We start from the raw sequence: 14,391 nt of genomic DNA on the forward strand, positions 1-14,391 counted from the left end.
ATCTGTCGATGGACACTTAGGTTGCTTCCATGTCCTGGCTATTGTAAATAGAGCTGCAGTGAACACTGTGGTACATGACTCTTTTTGAATTATGGTTTTCTCGGGGTATATGCCCAGTAGTGGAATTGCAAACCCATATGGTAGTTCTATTTTTAGTTTTTTAAGAAACCTCCATACTGTTGTCCATAGTGGCTGTATCAATTTACATTCCCACCAACAGTGCAAGTGGGTTCCCTTTTCTCCACACCTTCTCCAGCATTTATTGTTTGCAGATTTTTTGATGATGGTCATTCTGACGGGTGTGAGGTGATACCTCATTTTAGTTTTGATTTTCATTTCTCTAATGATTAGTGATGTTGAGCATCCTTTCATGGGTTTTTTGGCAATCTGTATAACTTCTTTGGAGAAGTGTCTATTTAGGTCTTCTGACCATTTTTGGATTGGGTTGTTTGTTTTTTTGATATTGAGCTGCATGAGCTGCTTGTAAATTTTGGAGATTAATCCTTTGTCAGTTGCTTCATTTGCAAATATTTTCTGCCATTCTGAGGGTTGTTTTTTCACCTTGTTTATGGTTTCCTTTGTTGTGCAAAAGCTTTTAAGTTTCATTAATTCCCATTTGTTATATTTGTTTTTATTTCCATTTCTCTAAGAGGTGGGTCAAAAAGGATCTTGCTGTGATTTATGTCATCAAGTGTTCTGCCTATGTTTTCCTCTAAGAGTTTGATAGTGTCTGGCCTTACATTTAGGTCTTTAATCTATGTTGAGTTTATTTTTATGTATGGTGTTAGGGAGTGTTCTAATTTCATTCTTTTACATGTAGCTGTCCAGTTTTCCCAGCACCACTTATTGAAGAAGCTGTCTTTCCTCCATTGTATATTCTTGCCTCCTTTATGAAAAATAAGGTGACCATATGTGCATGGGCTTACTCTCTGGGCTTTCTATCCTGTTCCATTATTCTATATTTATGTTTTTGTGTCAGTACCACACTGTCTAGATTACTGTAGCTTTGTAGTATAATCTGATGTCGGGGAGCCTGATTCCTCCAGCTCCGTTTTTCTTTCTCAAGATTGCTTAGGCTATTCAGTGTCTTTTGTGTTTCCATACAAATTGCAAAATATTTTGTTCTAGTTCTGTGAAAAATGCCATTGGTAGTTTGATAGGGATTGCATTGAATATGTAGATTGTTTTGGGTAGTATAGTCATTTTCACAATGTTGATTCTTCCAATCCAAGGATATGGTATATCTCTCCAACTGTTTGTATCACCTTTAATTTCTTTCTTCAGTGTCATATAGTTTTCTGCATACAGGTCTTTTGAATCCTTAGGTAGCTTTATTCCTAGTTATTTTATTTTGTTGTTGTTATGGTAAATGGGAGTGATTCCTTAATTTCTCTTTCAGATTTTTCATCATTAGTGTATAGGAATGCAAGAGATTTCTGTGAACTAATTTTGTATCCTGCAACTTTACCAAATTCATTGATTAGCTCTGGTAGTTTTCTGGTAGCATCTTTAGGATTCTCTATGTCTAGCATCATGTGATCTGCCAACAGTGAGTTTTACTTTTTCTTTTCTGATTTGGATTCCTTTTATTTCTTTTTCTTCTCTGATTGCTGTGGCTAAAACTTCCAAAGCTGTGTTGAATAATAGTGGTGAGAGTGGGCAACCTTGTCTTGCTCCTGATCTTAGAGGAAATGATTTCAGTTTGTCACCATTGAGAACAATGTTTACTGTGGGATTGTCATATATGGTCTTTATTATGTTTAGGTAAGTTCCCTCTATGCCTACTTTCTGGAGGGTTTTTATTGTAAATGAGTGTTGAATTTTGTTGAAAGATTTTCTACCTCTATTGAGATAATGATAGTTTTTATTCTTCAATTTGTTTATATGGTTTATCACATTGCTTGATTTGTGTATATGGAAGAATCCTTGCATTCCTGGGATAAACCCCACTTGATCATGGTGTATGATCCTTTTAATGTGCTGTTGGATTGTGTTTGCTAGTATTTTGTTGAAGAGTTTTGCATCTATGTTCATCAGTGATATTGGCCTGTAGTTTTCTTTCTTTGTGACATCTTTGTCTGGTTCTGGTGTCAGGGTGATGGTGGCCTCTTAGAATGAGTTTGGCAGTGTTCCTCCATCTGTTATATTTTGGAAGAGTTTGAGAAGGATAGGTGTTGTCTCTTCTCTAAATGTTTGATAGAATTCGCTTGTGAAGCCATCTCGTCCTGGAAGTTTGTTTGTTGGAAGACTTTTTTTTTTTTGGCGGTATATGGACTTCTCACTGTTGTGGACTTTCCCATTGCGGAGCACAGGCTCCAGACGCGCAGGCTCAGCAGCCATGGCTCATGGGCCCAGCTGCTCCACGGCATGTGGGATCTTCCCGGACTGGGGCACGAATCCGTGTCCCCTGCATCGGCAGGTGGACTCTCAACCACTGCACCACCAGGGAAGGCCCTGTTGGAAGATTTTTAATCACAGTCTCAATTTCAGTGCTTGTGATTGGTCTGTTTATGTTTTCTATTTCTCTCTGGTTCAGTCTCAGAAGGTTGTGCTTTTCTAAGAATTTGTCCATTTCTTCGTGGTTGTCCATTTTATTGGCATATAGTTGCTTGTAGTAATCTCTCATGATCCTTTGTCTTTCTGCAGTGTCTGTTGTAACTTCTTTTCATTTCTAATTTATTTTATTTGAGTCTTCTCCCTTTTTTCTTGATGGGCCTCTCTACTGGTTTATCAATATTTTTATCTTCTCAAAGAAGCAGCTTTTAGTTTTATTGATGTTTGCTATTATTTCCTTCATTTCTTTTTCATTTATTTCTGATTTGATCTTTATGATTTCTTTCCTTCTGCTAACTTTGGTTTTTTTTTTTTTGTTCTTCTTTCTCTAATTGCTTTAGGTGTAATGTTAGGTTGTTTATTTGAGATGTTTCTTGTTTCTTGAGGTAGGATTGTATTGCTATAATCTTCCCTCTTAGAATGGCTTTTGCTGCATCCCATTAGTTTGGGGTCATCCTGTTTTCATTGTCATCTGTTTCTAGGTATTTTTTGATTTCCTCTTTGATTTCTTCAGTGATCTCTTGGTTATTTAGTAGTGTATTGTTAAGCCTCCATGTGTTTGCATTTTTTATAGATTTTTTTCCTGTAATTGATATCTAGTCTCATAGTGTTGTGGTCAGAAAGGATACTTGATACGATTTCAATTTTTTAAAATTTACCAAGGCTTGATTTGTGACCCATGATATGATCTATCCTGGAGAATGTTTCATGAGCACTTTAGAAGGAAATGTTTTCTTTTGCTTTTGGATGGAATATCCTATAAATATCAATAAAGTCCCTCTTTTTTAATGTGTCATTTAAAGCTTGTGTTTCCCTATTTACTTTCATTTTGGATGATCTGTCCATTGGTGAAAGTGGGGTGTTAAAGTCCCCTACTATGATTGTGTTACTGTCGATTTCCCCTTTTATGGCTGTTAGCATTTGCCTTAAGTATTGAGGTACTCCTATATTGGGTGCATAATATTTACAATTGTTATACCTTCTTCTTGGAATGATCCCTTGATCATTATGTAGTGTCCTTCTTTGTCTCTTTTAATAGTCTTTATTTTAAAGTCTCTTTTGTCTGATATGAGAATTGCTACTCCAGCTTTCTTTTGATTACCATTTGCATGGAATATCTTTTTCCACCCCTCACTTTCCATCTGTATGTGTCCCTAGGTCTGAAGTGGGTCTCTTGTAGACCGAATATATATGGGTCTCGTTTTTGTATCCATTCAGCCAGTCTATGTCTTTGGTTGGAGTACTTAATCCATTTACATTCAAGGTAATTATTGATATGTATGTTCCTATTACCATTTTCAAAATTGTTTTGGGTTTGTTATTGTAAGTGTTTTCCTTCTCTTGTGTTTCCTGCCTAGAGAATTTCCTTTAGCATTTTTTGTAAGCTGGTTTGGTGTTGCTGAATTCTCTTAACTTTTGCTCATCTGTAAAAGTTTTCATTTCTCTGTCAAATATGAATGAGATCCTTGCTGGGTAGAGTAATCTTGGATATAGGTTTTTCCTTTTCATCACTTAAATATGTCCTGCCACTCCCTCTGGCTTGTAGATCTTCTGCTGAAAGATTGGCTGTTTAGCTTATGGGGATTCCCTTGTATGTTATTATTATTTTTTCCTTGCTGCTTTTAATATGTTTTCTCTGTATTTAATTTTTGATAGCTTGATTAATATGTGTCTTGGCTTATTTATCCTTGGATTTATCCTGTATTGGACTCTCTGTGCTTCCTCAACTTGACTGAATATTTCTTTTCCCATCTTAGGGTAGTTTTCAACTATAATCTCTTCAAATATTTTCTCAGTTCCTTTCTTTTTCTCTTCTTCTTCTGAGACCCCTATAATTCGAATGTTGGTGTGTTCAATATTGTCCTAGAGTTCTCTGAGTGTGTCCTCAATTCTTTTCATTCTTTTTTCTTTATTCTGCTCTGTGTTAGTTATTTCCACTATTTTAGCTTCCAGGTCACTTATCCGTTCTTCTGTCTCAGTTATTCTGCTATATATTCCTTCTTGAGAATTTTAAATTTCATTTAATGTGTTGTTCATTATTGTTTGTTTGCTCTTTTATTCTTTTAGGTCCTTTTTGAACTTTTCTTGTATTTTCTCCATTCTATTTCCAAGATTTTGGATCATCTTTACTATCATTACTCTGAAATCTTTTCCAGGTAGACTGCCGATTTCCTCTTCATTTGTTTGGTCTGGTGGTTTTTACCTTGCTCCTTCATCTGCTGTGTGTTTCTCTGTCTTCTCATTTTGCTTAACTTACTGTGTTTGGGGTCTCCTTTTGGCAGGCTGCAAGTTTGTAGTTCCTGTTGTGTTTTGGTGTCTGCCCCCAGTGGCTAAGTTTGGTTCAGTGGGTTGTGTAGCCCTCCTGGTGGAGGGGACTGGTGCCTGTATTCTGGTGGATGAGGTTGGATCTTTTCTTTCTGGTGTTCAGGACCCCACGATGATGTGTTTTGGGGTGTCTGTGGCCTTGTTATGAGTTTAGGCAGCCTCTCTGCTAATGGGTGGGTTTGTGTTCCTGTTTTGCTAGTTGTTTGGCATAGGGTGTCCAGCAATGGAGCTTGCTGGTTGTTGAGTGGAACTGGGTCTTAGCGTTGAGGAGGAGATCTCTGGGAGAGCATTTGTCATTTGATGTTACATGGAGCTGGGATGTCTGTGGTTGACCAATATCCTGAACTTGGCTCTCCCACCTCAGAGGCACAGTCCTGACATCCGGCCAGAGCACCAAGATGCTGTCAGCACATGGCTTAGAAGGAAAGCGAGGGAAAAAAGAAAGAAAGAAATAATAAAAAAAAGTTATTAAAATAAAAAATACATTATTAAAAATAAAAATGTTAAAAAGTCATAAAAAAAAGAAAGAAAGAAAGAAGTGAACAACCAACCAAATAAAGAAATCCACCAATATAACAAGCACTAAAAACTATTTGAACAACAAAAAAAATTAGGATAGACAGAACCTTAGGACAAATTGTAAAAGCAAAGTTATACAGACACACTCACACTAAGAAGCATACACATACACACACACACAAAAAGAGATAAAGGAAAAAAATATGTATATACAAAAAATGAAAAAGGATAGAGAAACAAAATCAATAAACAAATCTACCAATGATAATATACTGCAAATACTAAACTAAGATAAACATAAAACCAGAAACAAATTAGATGCAGAAAGCAAACCCCAAGTCCACAGTTGCTCCCAAAGTCCACTGCTTCAATTTTGTGGTGATTCATTGTCTAGTCAGTTATTCCAGAGATGCAGGGTACATCAAGTTGATTGTGGAGCTTTAATCCGCTGCTCCTGAGGCTACTGGGAGAGATTTCCCTTGCTCTTCTCTGTTCGCACAGCTCCTGGGGTTCAGCTTTGGATTTGGCCCTGCCTCTGAGTGTAGGTCGCCTGAGGGCCTCTGTTCTTCACTCAGACAGGATGGGGTTAAAGGAGCAGCTGATTAGGGGGTTCTGGCTCACTCAGGCTGGGGAGAGGGAGGGGTATGGAATGCAGGGTGAGCCTGCCACGGCAGAGGCTGGCGTAACATTGCAGCAGCCTGAGGCATGCCATGCATTCTCCCGGGGAAATTGTCCCTGGCTCATGGGACCCTGGTCGTGGTGGGTTGCACAGGCTCCCGGGAGGGGAGGTGTGGATAGTGACCTGTGCTTGCACACAGGCTTCTTGGTGGCTGCAGCAGCAGCCTTGGTTTTTCATGCCTGTCTCTGGTGTCCGTGCTGATAGCTGCGGCTCGCAGCCATCTCTGGAGCTCATTTAGGTAGTGCTCTGAATCCCCTCTCCTCATGCACCCACAACCAGTGGTCTCTTGCCTCTTAGGCAGTTCCAGACTTTTTCCCAGACTCCTTTTCGGCTAGCTGTGGTGCACTAGCCCCCTTCAGGCTGTGTTCATATAGCCAACCCCAGTCCTCTCCCTGGGATCTGACCTCCAAAGCCTGAGCCTCAGCTCCCAGCGCCCACCTGCCCCGGCGGGTGAGCAGACAAGCCTCTCGGGCTGGTGAGTGCTGGTCAGCACTGATTTGTGTGCGGGAATCTCTCTGCTTTGCCCTCTGCACCCCTGTTGCTGTGCTCTCCGTCGTAGCTCTGAAGCTTACCCCCCACCAGTCCCCGTCTCCACCAGTGAAGGACCTTCCTAGTGTGTGAAAACTTTTCCTCCTTCACAGCTTCCTTCCAGAGGTGTAGGTCCCATCCCTATTCTTTTGTCTCTGTTTTTTCTAATTTCTTTTGCCCTACCCAGGAACGTGGGTAGTTTCTTGCCTTTTGGGAAGTCTGAGGTCTTCTGCCAGCGTTTGGTAGGCGTTCTGTAGGAGTTGTTCCACATGTAGATGTATTTCTGATGTATTTGTGGGGAGGAAGTTGATCCTTACATCCTACTCCTCTGCCATCTTGAAGGTCCAGTGTGTAGGATGGGTTTTCCATTCTGAATTCTTGGGCTCATACTCAAGTTTTTCATAAATTGACTCTATCCCCCTAAGATAGGCATTTGTCCTGTGGTATTTCCACTCATGATTGTGTCCTTTCCAAAATGTGCCATCCTCCTCCTCTGCTTTCCTGTCCTGGTCAGACCATTTTCCCTTGCAACATGGGTCTTCTTTTCCATTTAGGTAGAGCAGGTATTCCAAACTGGCCACCTGAAGGGCAATCTGGCCCTCAGAATTATTTAGTTTGACTCATATGTGTGTGTGTTTGTTTGTTTCATTGCATTTGATATCCTTCTGGTCTGGAAAGTTCTCAAAGTAGGAGAACACAGGCCCTTACTCTGGATTGATAAACATGAGGCCAATTCATGTGTTGTGTGCATGACTGATCTTTTGAAAGCATTTGTTGCATTTGCTTTTGAGTCCCGACCTATATATTGCCTATAAAACTCATAATAATTGAACATACACCTCATCGAAGGAAACTTGGACCTCCTCCAAGGAGCTCCAAGACCTTCTCCAAGGCTGAGGAGCAGACTAGGCATAGATTGCAGATTACTTATAGATTATAGTTTGAATAGGTTGAGTGTTAGGCTTCTAAGAGACTAGGATTGATAGGAAGTTCATAGATAACAGACCTGTGATTATCATTTTGCTGGAGCAAAAAGAACCATTTATTAATTGAATGTTTTTGTGTTCTCTGATCTTTATTCAATCTTATTTCCTGAGCATCTGTTGAGTATACTTTTATTTAAAACATTCCAAATGACTAGGGTATAAAGACCAAAGACCCTGAAAAACAAAACAAAGAAAAAAAATTAAATCATAGGATGGGAGATGGAGACATAAAAAGATAATAAATCACAGTCCAGTGCATTGAGCCATTGCTGAGACACTTTACAGAAGGAACGAGGGTTTGACTCAATATGTGCTGATACAGCATGGTGACTAGAGTTAATAATACTGTAATATGTACTGTTGGAGAGATCTTAAAAGTTCTCATCACAAGAAAAAATAGTTTGTAACTATACATGGTGACAGATGTTAACTAGACTTATTGTGGTGATCATTTTGCAATATATACAAATATCAAATCATTATGTTGTACACCTAAACTGATATAATGTTATATGAAACTTATATCTCAATAAAGAAAAAATAATTTGTGTGAAAAAGAAAATATGTGCTAATCTTCACACGACCTTGGGAGGTAGCCTGGAAGATGCATGGCTTATGGAGATGAATTTTAAGCTTCTGCAATAACTATAACCATAGTCATAGTTAGGAAGGTTTGGCACCTTGTTCTGTTATGAACTCTGCTGGTTTTGAGGATCCATCAACCTCAAAGTTTTTATAGGAATAATTGGTATAGTGAGTTTCATATTTTCCCAGCCACTTCACATTAAATATACTCTGTTATATACTCTGTTATATTTTATTTTTGGTGTGTCTTTCATTATATGGTCTATTGTCTAACTTTTTACAATTGGTACTTTGGTTTTTTTAAAAAGACCTAATTGAGTTAAATAAATAATCAATTATACAAGTAAACAGTAAAACTTGATGTTTTGACATATTTTTTACAACAGTGACACTATGACCAGGTCAAGATACTGAACATCCATCATCCCCGCTCTCCTTGTTGCCCCTCCTCATAGACCCTCCCCCATCCTTGCGCACCTGCTGATATGCTTTCTGTTTTAAAGATTAGTCTGCACTTAATGGAGCCAAGTGGGATGCACTCTTTCTTGGTAGGGAAGAAGGGTCATTCATCTTCCTTCAGTCAGTATCATTATTCTGAGATTCATTCATTCGTGTTGCATATATCAATTCATTCTTTTTTTATTACTGAGTAGTATTCGTTGTTTGAATATACCACGATTTGTTTACCTGTTCACCTTTTGATGGGCATTGTGGTGGTTTCCAGCCTTGAGCTGTTACAAACAAAGCTGTTATGAACATCATGGACAAATCTTGGACAGGAACATGTTTTCACTTATCTTAGGAAAAAGCAAACAAAAAAAATTTAATGGAATAAGTGTTTTATGTGGTAGGTGTATATTTACTTAAGAAAGTGCCCAAGTGTTTTCCCCTTGGGCTGTGTCATTCTGCAGCCACACCAGCATTGTGGAGGGTTCTGGCTGTTCAGCATTCCTGGTAATATTTTGTATTGTCCTTTCCTTTTTTTTCTTCCAATATTAGCCTTTCTGAGAAGTGTACAGTTCTATCATACTACTTTTTAATTTGTGATTTCTTAATGACTAATGATGTTGAACGTCTTTTCATATGCTTGTTCATAATCAGTAGTATATCTTCTTTTGTGATGTGTATGTTCAACTATGTTACCCTTCTTTTCACTGACATTTGTCTTCTTAGCTGAGTTCTGGGAATTCTCTATATATGATGGATACATGTCCTTTGTCAGAGACGTGATTTATGAATATTTTCTAAGAGCCTGAGGTTTGTTTTTCATTCTCTTAACAGAATATTTCAAAGAACAGATGTTTTTAATTTTGATGAGGTCCACAGAATAGAAAGAGCTGACTGAGAATAAGCCCAAAATGGAAACCACAAATTCCAGACATGAAAAATAGACCTCGTCTACTTGAAAACTGGGGTCAGCTGTATCTCAAGACAGTCACACTCAGACAGGCTGATAGCCAAAATGTTGTTAATTTTTTCCATCATACTAATTTTAAATGGACCACATGATTCACAGCCCCAGTGGAGTTACATGCTTCTTGATTTGGGATCTAAGTTCAGGACACTTAGCTACCATTTTGAAATTATTATATAGGAAACATGACACACCGAGATTATTCTAATACCAAGTTTCAAATCATAGGATAATGTACTATCTGAGACTGTGAAAAAGTCTGGTAAGCAAACCATGCAAATGTGCAGTGTTATAGAAGTGAACTCTATCAAGAAATTTAAAAAATAAAAAAAATTAAAAATAATCCTCAGGCAATGACAAATTAGAAATTAGTTTTATTTTCAGCTTTTATTAACTGTTAATCTTTTTTTACCAAATTAGAATTCTCTTTGCATGACAAGAGGATTTTGATGCACCATCAGGGTAGAAATACCAGTAGAAAGACACATTTTAGTTGTGTCCGCATGGACATCATCCTGTGAGAATAAAGCTGAAACTTTGGGTCTTATGATGAAGGAGTCATAACAAAATATTTTGGAAGCATTTCAAGACATTTCTACAAACTATTTGTTTCTGGAAGGATGGGAAATTACATACATGTACTTTTTCAGGGTTCAGTACAAATGATTTGGAATCAAATTTAGGAATCACAGTGATGGGACCTGAAAGAGAGAGAGAGAGGAAAGAAGGAAGGAAGGAAGGGAGGGAGGGAAAGAAAGAAAGAAAGAAAGAAAGCAAGAAAGAAAGAAAGAAAGAAAGAAAGAGTAAGATAATAATAAGCAAGCACTTACATTCAGGAATGAAAATTCTCTCCAACTCATCCATTTGGATTCTAGAGCCCAAGGTAAAACATTTCCCCAACAGTTTACTCTAAACAAAGCAGGATAGGTAATAAACAGGACTGCAGTGGTTAGATCGCATCTACAGCAGGGTTTCAGAGTAAATAGGGGTTAGAGAGGGCCCTGAGGTTGCTTGTTTTGAAACAGAAAGATACACAGTGGCCGCTCACCTTAATGTTCTCTTCCCTCAACACTGTTTCTCTAACCTTAAGACACTGCTCAGGATGGAGATGAAATTAAACGCCAATGTTGAATATTTTGCTGTGACAAGACTGTGATATCACCCACCAGGATCTGTCTGCTGGAAATTCCAGAAGTACTTAAGTGGAACTACCACGTATCCAGTAGGGGGAGAAGTTGTAAGTTTGTAAGTAGACAGCATCTCAAGTTTATATATCACAAAGACACTGTGAGCAAAACACTATGGGGGCAAATTCATTACATTTAACACTTTCCCTCCCTCCTCTGTTCAGAAAACAAAGCTGTGGTTTTGCCCATTCAATGTATTCCCTTTATTCAAAAGTTTTTTGTTTTGTTTTGTTTTCCTTCTCAAACTAGTCTTTGGGTTTTCATGATGCAGACTCTGAGGCTAAATATAAAGAAATAGGAGTGAGATGCAGAAGATAAGGGTTTAAGGACCAGAGGTACCTGGGCTGCAGCTGCAGGAGAACTGGACAGAGAGCAAATTGAAGGAGTAAGTACAAGTTTTAGGAGGCAGGATTTTTGCTGCTTGGTTGTATTGCTTTGATGTAGACCCTGTTCTAAGGTTGCAGCTTTAATGGTACTCCTTTAAATAACAGCCCTTCCATACTTGCCATGATTTGCCATGTACAAGGACATATGTCTGAGGATTTTTATTTATTTATTTATTTTTATTTTTTTTTGCGCTACACGGGCATCTCACTGTTGTGGTCTCTCCCGTTGCGGAGCATAGGCTCCGGACGCGCAGGCTCAGCGGCCATGGCTCACGGGCCCAGCCGCTCCGCGGCATGTGGGATCCTCCTGGACCGGGGCACGAACCCACGTCCCCTGCATTGGCAGACAGACTCTCAACCACTGCGCCACCAGGGAAGCCCTGTCTGAGGATTTTTAAAGCAATAAACCAAACGCATAGGTTCGTTTATACTGGAAGATAATACATCTGTCAAAAAATATTTAAAAAATGTGTGTGGAAATGGACAAATCAGAGAAAAAGAAAGTTCTTAGAGTTTTAAGAGTTGATATGAGGGTTTGAAGAGTGATGTGGAATAAAGCTATGAAAATCTTTCAGAATACATGGGGAAAAGGAAACGAAGATACACATTAAGGTCCTATCAGATGAAAGATGACATTTAGAGAATCAATCTAATCTATTTCAAAAAGAGAGAAAAGGGCTTCCCTGGTGGCACAGTGGTTGAGAGTCCACCTGCCGATGCAGGGGACACGGGTTCATGTCCCGGTCGGGGAAGATCCCACATGCCGCGGAGCAGCTGGGCCCGTGAGCCATGGCCGCTGAGCCTGCGCGTCCGGAGCCTGTGCTCCGCAACGGGAGAGACCACAACAGTGAGAGGCCCGCGTACTGCAAAAAAAAAAAAAAAAAAAAAAAAAGAGAGAGAAAAGAAAAAACGGACAGGTGAACAAACCAGAAAAATAGAAAGGATTTTTCTCAGAAAAAAAGATGATGAGTCTTCTCCTTATTCTGAGCTCACCCACATTCTCTTCTCTTCCTGCTCCTACAAAGATGACACTTTCCTGGCCCCTTGCAGTTAGGAGTGACCATGAACTAGTTCCAGTGAGTGGGTCTGTGCAGGAGGAGAAATGATCATTTCCAAGCCAAGGCATCTAAGTGCCAGCATGCGTCTCCAGGATCTTCCTCTCTGCCTGCTTTGGAAATATATTACAATGATGGACGATGAAGCGGAGACTGAAGCATCCAGGATCTCTGAGATACTGCAGGGAGATGGCTGCCCAGAGCCTAGCCTGGACCCTTGAGGGCCATTAAATACATAAAAATGTCCTTATGTTAGGCTGCTGAGATATTTGTGTGGTTTGTTACTGAGACATAAGACTTTCTTCTCTTTTAATATAGTTATCTTGATCTCGATGTTTTATAAATTTCTTGTGTAATTTCCATGTCATTTAGCAGCAAAAAATCTGTAGGGTAGATTGTGAACAAAACTTTAGTATTAAGTGTGGATATCAGCAAAAGTTTTCAATTAATGTACAAAAGACAGGTTGTATGCCCTGGATCATTGCTGTGATAACAAGAAGAAGAGAGATTGGAAACTATTATAAATCAAATAGCCACATTAAAAGGTAATACCAAGAGCAGATGAAATTCATATTTAGGAAAAAAAGAAAAAAGTAAAGTCATTCGCTTTATGGGAAATTGTAAATTCTGTCTTTTGGGAATTTCAAAGCTTCGGAAGCCCCTGCTTTTCCTTAAGCCCCTTCCTCTGCTCCCTGATAACCTGCATATTCAGGGTACCTTCAGTTAGCCAAACACACCCACTCAGGCAGCATTTTCCGGTGTGCTCTGACCCACCTACTGCAGAATTCTCTCGAGGTGATTGTGACAGTGCAGGCCACTTGTCCCCACTCCAGACTTCAGTGAATCAGAGTATCAAGCCCCCGGGGATGAGGGAATTCTGTAGTGACAAGTTCCCCAGATGAATTTTATATACTGTAAAGCTTGAGAAATACTCCATTAAAGACTTTTCTCATCTCATAGACCCTTTCAATGGCTAATCTCCCTCAATACATTATGTTCTGAGGTGACTTTTATTGTTTCATCATGTGTCATATTCTTATTAGCATTACAATATAGTTGATTGTTAGATTAGTATGAGAAGCCAGATATTTTCCTGGACAACAGGATAGATGAGGTAATCTTGCAGAGGTCAGAGAGAACTAGTACTGAAGAAGGATGCATGGATTAAACTCTTTCTTCTGTTATGAAAATCATCCTGATATTCATCCTGAAAATACATTACTAATTTTAAATCTAAAAAATATGTGAGGTTAAGTCATTGCTTTATAGACTCACTATATACCCTTTTTATTTGATAAGCTAACATGATTGCTGTAATTCTATATAGTATTACAATAATAAAATAGCACATCTATCAAAAACATGGCTGATCACTTATAACAATGACACTAAGGCACTTGTGTGTATGTGTGTGTGTGTGTGTGTGTGTGTGTGTGTGTGTGTGTGTGTATGGGGGAGTGTAGCACCACAGATGCATTAAACATGTACAGAATGCTTACAAGAGGACCCCTCAGGCTCTCTCCTTATGTGCCTTTTATTTTGTTTTGCAGATTGCTTGAGTTGGTTGCCAGCTAAGCTACCTGAAAACAGCAACAACAAAAATTGTCAGAGCAGGAGATTTGCTGCTTGAGGCAGTTACTACTTTTTAAAGGTGTATGGGTGAGAATGTAATGAGGAAGAAAAGATAGAGGTAAAATAGAAAATAAGAATAAGTTTGAAAAAGGAGTTATGCACCAGAAAAGAAAACAGTTTCCTTACAGTCACACCAAACTTCTACAGGCAAATTTATTTTTTTAAATTTATTTCTTTGTTTGTTTCTTTCTTTATTTATTTTTGGCTGTGTTGAGTCTTCATTGCTGCACGATGGCTTTCCCTAGTTGCGGCGAGTGGGGGCTGCTCTTCGTTGTGGTGCACAAGCTTCTCATTGTGGTGTCTTCTCTTGTTGCAGGGCACGGGCTCTAGGTACATGGGCTTCAGTAGATGTGGTGCACAGGCTCAGTAGTTGTGGCTCGTGGGCTTAGCTGCTCCACAGCATGTGGATCTTCCTGGATCAGGTCTTGAACCCATGTCCCCTGCATTGGTAGGCGGATTCTTAACCATTGCACCACCAGGGAAGTCCCTACAGGCAAATTAAAAAATCCTCTGTACTTCTGAAAAATCTGAGGGGTTGCCCT

Source organism: Leucopleurus acutus, assembly GCF_964270905.1.
Source record: "Leucopleurus acutus genome assembly, chromosome: 12".
Classification (NCBI taxonomy): Eukaryota; Metazoa; Chordata; class Mammalia; order Artiodactyla; family Delphinidae; genus Leucopleurus; species Leucopleurus acutus.